The following is a 9,694-nucleotide window of genomic DNA, read 5'->3' on the forward strand; positions in this document are numbered from 1 at the left end:
GTGGTTCCCAGGATTGTGAGCTGTCACCCATGCTGGGGTGGGCCTTGGTGATGCAGCGGTCTTTGAGTCCTATCTGTCCTGTCTGTTGTGGGATCCCTATCTGGGGTGATCAGATATATGTGTTGAGTCTCCACAGTGAAAGTGTTGTCACATGACACTCCCACCAGGACTAGTTCTACATTTACAGGGGTTCTAGGATATTTAGCGCAATCTTAGGCATTTAAAAAAATTTTTTTTAACCTTTTGATAGTCCCATGCTCAGGCACTGATAAAGTTTGGCTATTATTTGTAATTGAAAGCAATACTCTCCTCTTTTTTTTTTTTTTTTTTTTTTTTGGTTTTTCAAGACAGGGTTTCTCTGTGTAGCCTTGGCTGTCCTGGAACTCACTCTGTAGACCAGGCTGGTCTCGAACTCAGAAATCCGCCTGCCTCTGCCTCCCAAGTGCTGGGATTAAAGGTGTGCGCCACCACTGCCTGGCAATACTCTCCTCTTTTAACAGTAGGTTAAAAGGAAAAAAAAATCTAAAATACTTTAGTGGTGACAGTAGTAGGAGAAGAAAGTGGGCTTTTTCTCTCCCGTGGTGATACAGATATAGACCAGACTAAAAGTGGATAAAGGCAGGTTTATTAAGAGGCAGCTCTCAAGTGGGTTTACCGATCTCACAGGTGAAGGTCAGCGACATCACACATCCAGGTTAAAACAAGGGGGTTTACAGGTCTTGGGCACAGGGTGATGACATGTAAGCTACCAGTTGGGATTGTGCCCATATAATAGGAGGGCTACTTTTAAAAAACTTAATCTTGTATCTACCCACTATGATGAAAGTATTTATCAGCTGTAGGAGTTCTCTGGTAGAATTTGAGGGGCCGCTTATGTATATTGTCATATCATCTGCAATTAGCAATACTTTTACTTCTTCCTTTCCAATCTGCATCCCCTTGATATCTTTTAGTTGTATTATTGCTCTGGCTAGGACTTCAAGTACTATGTTAAATAGATAGGGAGAGAGTGGACACATTTGCCTTGTCCCTGGTTTTAGCAGAATTGCTTTAAGTTTCTCTCCATTTAATTTGATGTTGACTATCAGATTGCTGTATATTGCATTTATTATTTTTAGGTATGACCCTTTTATCCATGATCATGTCAAAAATTTTATCATGAAGAAGTGCTGGATTTTGTCAAAGACTTTTTCAGCATCTATGGGATTGTGCCCATATAAGGTAAAAGAGCTGAGTCCCTGTGTGGGCCTCATGAGTGAGTTGCAGGAAATTTCGAGCCGGGAAAGATGTGTTAGCCTGGAGTTTTCACTGTGCAGGTGAGGATGGGGGAAGGAGGACAGACGGGGTTTCCCAGCTTGTGCAGGGGACGAGCAGGGGTTCCAGCCTAACAAAGCAATGCAGATGACCCACGCAGTGTGTCCTATGCTATGCACACACTCTCCTCCAGGGTTGGGTTATGGTGAATGCAGAGGGAGGAACATGATCTACCCAACTCTTCTTAAGGGTCTTTCAGACAGTGCCTTTTCCCGATTGCCTTATTCTCTACAAGGCTCTATTCCGCAAGGGTCACGACTTCAGCTTCCTAGGAATTATCAGATAGATAGTGCCTGGTGAGCCGAAGGAGAAGTCTCAGGGGAGGTGACAAAGCATTGGCCACGTTCTTTTCACAAGAACAACCGGAGAATGTTCCCAGAACCCTTGCTGGTAGCTGTGTGGTAGTCTTTCAGAAATAATGGATCAAACAGCGGCCAAAAGAGGAGAGGACATACTCCCAGGCCTACCACACTTCCCCACTTTAGACCTAGAGGTCATGTTTTACCATCTGCTTCCACGAACCTTGAAAACCACACACTCACCTAGACACACACTGTTCTTGTCGGGGTGGGGCAGCTCCCAGGCAGAGTTGCGTAGACACACCCTAAAGTCTGTCTTTTCTTTCCCCCAGTCTTTCCCCTAACAGTACATTGGCTGTTACCATTAATCCTTAGAGCCAATAGGAACTATTCTTCCGTGTCTAAATCCAACCTAAATCCCATGATTTTTCTCTAAAAGCACATTCAGACCCTGAGCCTCTAACTGTGGCTGTGCTCAAGGTCGGGAGAAGAGCTAGAAAGAGCTGGGGCTGGTTTTACATGTACCTGGTGTGGTCACCTAAGTTGGCAGAGGGCAGATGGCTCCATCCTGGTTTGTCTGTCAAAGGGAAGATGTTTGAAGCCAACCTATCCTAACATTCTGTGCTTCCAGAGTCAATACGGGGTGAACAGGTTACCCCTGGGACTGACAGCCAACAGCAAAGCTTCGTGCTAAAACAATTCATGTAAAGTACTCTTTCCATGTGGATTATACTAAAACTGAAATTCACAAACTTAAGGAATCACCAGAAGGGCATAGTGGCTCTTGCCTGTAATCCCAGCATTCAGGACACTGTAGCAAAAAAATGTCTAATTAAAGGCTAGCCTGAGCTACCTGGCAAAACTGTGTCTCAAAAATAACACAAAGCAAGATGGGTTTTCTTTTCAAGTTTCAGAGACTTATTCATCAGTGTAATAAACTCCAAAAAAATCAACATGATTTCATGTATTCAGAGACGTATTTCCTGCTTATGTGGAAAATTGTGCGGATGGCTTCTGAAAGACCTTCATTATCAGCAGCTTTACAGTGACCTTCAGAGTTTAGACGTCTGGGCCTTCGTTTTCAGTTTGCTGTAGTCCTCATTCACTGAGTAGAACTTCTATTGTTTATTGGGACCCAGTTTGTTCCAAGGCTCTGGGTTGTTCTTCCTGCCCCAGCTGACATCTAGATTGAACAGTGGCAAGCGCATCACATACAGTGCTGCTCCAGTACCCCGCTGGGATGTTTCTCGGCTTGCCCGAGGAGCTGGTGGAGCATGTTTGTGGCACAGGCCAACCTACACGCAGAGAGATTAGGACACATGCTAAGCCACTTCGGCAACCTGGCTGAGTGGACGTCCAAAGTCACCCAGGACCCCTACCTGCAAGATGGGTTTTAAAAACATGCTTTTAATCCCAGCACCCAGGAGGCAGAGGCAGGGGAATCTCTGAATTTGAAGCTAGCCTGCTTTACAGAGTGAGTTCCAGGACAGTCAAGGGTATGTAGAGAGACTGTCTCAAACAACGACCACCACCTAATCACAAAAACCAACCCAGAATCACCTCCGGTAATAGCAGAGAGACTGCGGTTCTCAAAATGGAGTCCCAGGGGCAGCGCATACATCAGCATCATCCTTGTTGTGATGGCAGTGAAGAGATGCAGAGTGCTGGTGGGTGGCATGGCCTGGGTCGGCTTTAATGTCTTGATGAGTGCAGGGTGCCACTGAGAGGACCCTAGATGGTGAAAGTGGGACAGGTGAGACACTTCTCCAGAGAGAGCAGTTGTCTCACCACTAGGCACGCGGTCTCTACTTCAGAGCACTGAGGAGAGTGTCTTACTAAACCAAAGCACTGGCTGAGAGACCATGTTGGGTGGACTACCATTGCCTGGGTAAATGAGACTATAAGCACTCAGGGAATTTGACCTCCTGTGACCTGGGACTGCAGCACCCCCAATCCATCACCATCACCCCAAATGAAACCAAATGTTTAAAATCCAGGGCCTCTGAGTTTCTGTCCCGCTAGGACAGAAGAAATCTCAATTCTTCCTAAGACATGAGAAAACTTAAGTGGCTGGAAAATTTGGGGAACTGCTGTTCATCATGTTTTCTAAGATTGCGTGGTCACTTCATCTCACTGGTCACTCAGGGAACATTTCTTTTGGAGACGAGAAGATTGCCTCCAGACACAGCCTAGACATGATGCCTGACACGACGCCTGTCATTTCCACACTCATGACCAGCAGACCAACAAATAAACAATAACAATAACAGAGCGTAGAAATCCATAGCGGACCAACAATAAATAGTAACAATGACGGCCCGTAGAAAGCTACTCCACAATGCTAAACCAAAATGGAGCCACATGTATAAAACAAAACAAACCAAACCAAAACAAAACCCTTACATGTCTTGTAAAAACTAAAACTAATGTCATATATTTTGGGATATCTACAAGCTGAATATATTAGAAGTAATATTTCTTATGTAACTGGTGCAAAAACTTATTAGCAAGATATTTTGCACTTTTTACACAGTAGTCTCTGGTGTTCAGCATCTATTGCTTTTAAAAAAGATTTTTACATGTGTGAATGTTTTGCCTTCATGTGTGGTGTGGAACCAGAAGAGGATGTCAGAATTCCGAGAACTGGAGTTACAGACCTCCGTGCTGTGCGTAGGTCCTGCAAACTGAACTCCAGCCCTCTATAAGAACGGGAAATGCTCTTAAGCACTGAGCCATCTCTCCAGGTCCTCCATGTATATCTTTTACTTGTAGCACATCTCAGTTCAGACTAGCAGAATGTCAAGTGCTCAGGAACCACACTTGGTAGGCAAGCACCAGTGTGTGCCAGGGAAAGTGGGTGAACAGAGGTGATGCTATAGGGGCAGGTCTGACAGTGGCAAGGTTCCATATACAAGATGTGTAAGACATATAGCAGTGTGTGTGTGTGTGTGTGTGTGTGTGTGCAATGCTTACATGGGAGCAGGAACTTTAGCAAAGTAGCTAATAAATCACCTCAGTGGAATGGGTGGTGGTGACACACTCCTTTAATCCCAGCAATTAGGAGGCAGATGCAGGCAGATCTTTCTGAGTTCAAGGCCAGCCTGGTCTGCAGAGTGAGATTCAGGACATCCAGGGCAACACAGAGAGACCCTGTCATGAAAAACAAAACAAAGTTTCCTCGGAAGCAAGAGTTGAGGACTGCAGTGTTGTTGTCCCATTTTACAGGTGAAGCCTGGTTCCAGGTCCGCCCAGATTCTACTTAAGTGCACAGAGCTCTCGAGCTACAACAACGGGGTTCCTCAGGGTTGCTCTGCTTCCAAGTGCCATTGCATTCTCATCTATAGAATGGAAATATATTCATATACCAAGATGCCACTGAGGTGTAAAACAGTACAAAGTTAGCATGTGGTGTAGGGAAGGACGCACAGGAAGGGCTCATGAGCATAGGGGGGTAGCCAGGGGTGCTTGTGCTCACAGAGGTACCCTGAAATCCCCAGGAGCCCACGGAGTATGACAGTGAGAGAGAACAGGCAAAGAGCAGTGAGCAGGACTGAGTCTCAGCATGTATGTCCTACAAAGTAAGAAAGCCTTCCTTCCTTTCACGAATCTGTTGGAGGGCATTTCATACTAGCTTTTTGGCTGAGTCTTGATAGATTAGCAGGACAAAATCCATTACACTGTCATCCCTCGGCCCTGACCAGAACAGTTATATTACTGCCACACACAGGAGTCTTGTGGTGAGTTCTGTGGTTATAAATCAGCCGGTTTGTACTCTTTGGCAAATCACTTAACTTCTCTGGGTTGCCCCGGGTATAAAATAAAATGTCTGAATTGAATAATCTCTTAGATTTCTTCCAGTGAGAGAACTATACATGTGCTTGATGCTTTGTTTAGAGACAACAGTAGAAAAATGAGCTGCTCTTATACAATCTTTATGTGGATTCAGGTCTGGTCCATACGCACCACCAGTGACACCTTCCTGCAGCCCTCCTGGATGGAGAGCATCTTCATGCAGCACGATGTGTGGAGCTCACACTTGCAGGCCTGCCTCAGGACCTACTTTTCACTGTGTTCTTCATTCTCCATGAAGAACTTCCATCCAAGCTGACCAGTGTTTCTATATGGACATTGCTGATTTGAGCTGACTTTATTGTAATGAACATTTTAATGTCTTGATAAATAAAAATGAAAGTAAATAGAAATTTCTATAGATTCCGAGGTACTCAGATTGTCTCTAAGAAAGAAATTTCTATGTTTCTCTCCAAGTTCAACTTTAATTTTGCCTTTTTTTTCTAGACAAATTTTTTATAGTTTCTACTATTAAAAACCAGAATCACTTGGGGCTAGTTTGTTCCCTGATCTTCTCCTCCTCTCTCCCATGGAATGGTGCAGACAAACAGCGTTTTCACTAACATGGAGGGGTCTTCTCTTTCTTTTTCCTCTTCCCTCTCTCCTTCTCTCCATCCCTCATTCCCTACATCCTGCCCTCTCTTCTTTTTTCACTGGTACGTTGAGGACCTACTCAAGAACCTGGTGAGTTCTAGACAAACACTCTATCACTAAGCAATATCCCCAGCCTACATTTACATTTCAATTGTTAGTAACTACAAAGCAACATGTGCAAACAGAGCTGTATATGAAACTATCAACAGGTTTTCTCTAGAAGGGGCCATTTTGCTTGAGGCAAGGTCAAGAACTCTGGTCAGGTATGATGGCATACATACTTACTATCTGACTACCCTCTCAGGAGGCTGAGACAGGATACTGGACAGGTTGAGGCCAGACCAGGTTACAGAGTGAGTGCAGGTTCAATGTGGACTACATAGTGAAATACTCCCCCGCCCCCAGCTCTAGAGTTAGATATCAAATGCCAGTTGTGTGACCTTGGCAAGTTCATACGAAAGCACCCCAATTTCCCCATCTGTGAAATAGGCAAGATATAGTTTCCCATGAGGATGTAGTAAGGACTGGACACTCTGGCAGTGATTAGAAGCTGTTGTCAGAAGAAAGATTAAAACCCAGGTTGCCAGTGTCTGAGATGGATAGAACAACTCAATTAGAAGCAAGAGAGGTTGCTTCAAATCTTGGAGTCTGGATAGATAGGCAGGATGAACAGACCAGCAGAAGTGAGCTGGAAAGAGGTTGTAATGGTGGGGTCAGCCATTTGCTGTCAGCATTCGGAGTTGAAGTGATATTCCCCTTAACTGAGTTGCTGATAGAGGAAATGGAAGTAAAAAAATAAGAATCCCCAAACTTTGAAAACTGTTTGTTAAGGAGGCAATGGAGGGTGTCAAAACTGCCCGACACTTAGAAAGCTTAGAAAAATAAATACATTCAATTCAGTATCTGAAAGGGAGACATTGGTGGCAGTCAGTGTTATAAATGGCGGCAATGCGGTCTGAGCATTCACTCTCCAGCCAACCTTTACTAAATGCCACCAAGTACAGGTCACGTGCTGGGGCTATAAAGATGAATAGCAGGCGCTTTCCTTCTCTCTGGAACTGGTAACTGAGACTAGTGTAGCAGCAGAAAATTACAAACAATGCGATAAATGACCACAGAGATGTGGCCCCGTGTTGGGACAGCAGCATACAAAGAGAAGATCCTGGAGTGCAGAGAGAATTTCCTGTTGCCTTTGGAAACCTGCTCAGTGGCACTGTTGAGGAACTGGGGTGAGCCTCTCCATCCACAGTTGCTATGTATTGTCACTGTGCTTGCACTTGATCCTCACGTAGGCACCGGGCCTACCACTGCTCTGAACTGTAGCAGATCAGCTTTAGGTCCGCTGTCTTTTCTGTAGACTTAGCCCCTGGTTAGTAGGACTCAGTTTACAATCGCTTAGCTCCCGTGCTGTAGCACCGTGGTACAGTACCAGACATCCTGTGAATCACATATTAAATAATTTAGCAGAGGGTTGGGGAGGTGGCTCAATGGTTAAGAACTCTTGCTGCCCAAGAATGAGCACCCCAGTTTGGATCCCCATGAAAAAGCCAGGTATCGCAGCATGAACCTGTGATCCCAGGGCTGCAGAGGATGGAGATTGGGGTGGGGAGTGACGAGACGGAGACACCTGGCATCCTTCTTTGGATTCCACACAGGCATGAGCATGTGCACTCATGCAAATATATTTCACACGACAACAACCTAGCATCAACAGCTCTCCTAGCATCAACAATGACAACAACAACAATTTAGCTGGAGGTACAAGCCAACCAAGATGCGTGCATCTCTCTGTTCAGAAGTCCATGCTTTTCAGGGACTCACACAGCCAAGACTTTACCGTAATTCTCACCACTACCCTGTAAAACATTCTGATTAGGAAACTGAGGAAGAGAAAGGTTAACTTGTCTGAAGTCAGGACTAATCAGAACAATTCCGAGACATCCCAGCCTCTATATGGGTTCAAATGGTCACCATGTGATCAAAAAATAGTGTGTTGATTCTTCAGGGCCTACTAATGATAGCAGTTCAGTTTCCTGCTTCTCTAATGGTAGCAAAGGTCTAGATAAGACCTGGAACTTTCTTTCACTGTGGACCTGATGTTCTAAGCCTGCTCTCCCCCAGTGAACTGACTGTGAAGCATTCCCTCCCAATGTGTATATTTTAACTTATATATAACATACAACACTAACACATGCCTCCACTTCCCAAGTCCTCCTTAGGTTTTTGGACATTGCATGTGTTTTCCTTGCCCTCCCCTATGGCTAATTTTCTCAGAGAACAATTTTAAATGATGAGAGTATTTTCATTGTCTCTTTGTTAAAAATCAATGTAGCACTTACGTTTGAGTATCTAAATATCATCAACTATTTTCATTCCTTCCATCCTGCAATTTATTCCCCGAAACAAAAGTAGTCACACCATCTAAGCAGTGGGCTAGGGCTGGGGATGTGGCTAGGGGATAGAGTGGTGATTGGCACACATGAGGCCCTGGACCCAATCTCCAGCAAAGGAAGAAAGAAGAAAAGGAAAAAAATAGACAAGGGACATCTAAGCTCCCTGCCTATCTGGAGTGGGAACAACTGAATGGGTCCATCCCCTATCTTGCCTAATGGTGAGAAATACCAAAATCCCAAATATTGAAGTCTGTGTCAGGCTTGTATGTGTGCTTCCTTTAAAATATTTTCAACACAGGCCACATCTACCTGAAAACCAGCTAGGCTGCCTGAAGACCTTCTCCTCTCTGTTCCCCCAGGCCGAAATCCCCCAATCTCTTCCCTAGCACTACAACAGAACATCAGATGTACCTTTCCTCACTCCTGCCCTCATCTCCTGAGGATCCCACAAACCATCTCCTCCCAACCTCCCTCCCCCACTTGTTACTTTGTCCCAGACCCTAACACCAACAGGAGCCTCTGCTAACCAGAAGGGCTGCTCCTCCAAAGGTAACAAATGGCCTGAAGGTGGACTCACACCTCTCCTTCTGCTCCTGAGATCCAATCCCCCAGTCTCATTTCCACTTCTGTACCCGGAAACCTGCTGTGGTCTCCCTGTTCTCTGTGGCCCCATCCCCAGTGAATCACAAGATCTCTTCCAACCTTCCTCCCCCTCAAGTCATCCAGCAGGCATTCCCTGTGAAGACAACAGCTCAACGGGCAGCACATGACCATCACACTCTCAGAAAATTCAGAGAGGAAAAGAACAAAACACCCACCTAGCAAAGACAAAACCAGAAATCAGCACCTAGACTGTAACCATCCCAAATCCAGATGCCAAGACACCAGCTTAAAAACACAATAGACAACAGGCAGCTAAAGAAAGCCAGGAGAAAACAAACAGTTAAAGAAAACAATAAAACTGTCCAAGACCTGAAAATGGAATAGAAGCAATAAAGGAAACAACTGAGGGCATTTTGGAAATGAAAAATGTAGGAGTTCACACAGGAACTACAAGGCAAGCCTCACCAACAGAATACAAGAGATGGGAGAGAGAATATCTGGCATTGAAGATATGCTTTTGAAAAACGGATAGATACATAAGTCAAAAAAAATGTTAAATCTAAAAACTCCGACACAAAACATCCAGGAAATCTGGGACTCTGAAAAAATGATCATACCTAAAAAAAAAAAAAGATAGGTAAA

At 44.7% G+C, this 9,694-nt stretch overlaps 1 pseudogene; it reads right to left on the reverse strand.

Moving 5' to 3' along the window:
- Positions 1-447: 447 nt before the first annotated feature.
- Gm45446 lies at positions 448-9,661 on the reverse strand (annotated as a pseudogene).
- Positions 9,662-9,694: the final 33 nt, after the last annotated feature.

The sequence above is a fragment of the Mus musculus genome, chromosome 8, assembly GCF_000001635.26.
Source record: "Mus musculus strain C57BL/6J chromosome 8, GRCm38.p6 C57BL/6J".
Taxonomy (NCBI): domain Eukaryota; kingdom Metazoa; phylum Chordata; class Mammalia; order Rodentia; family Muridae; genus Mus; species Mus musculus.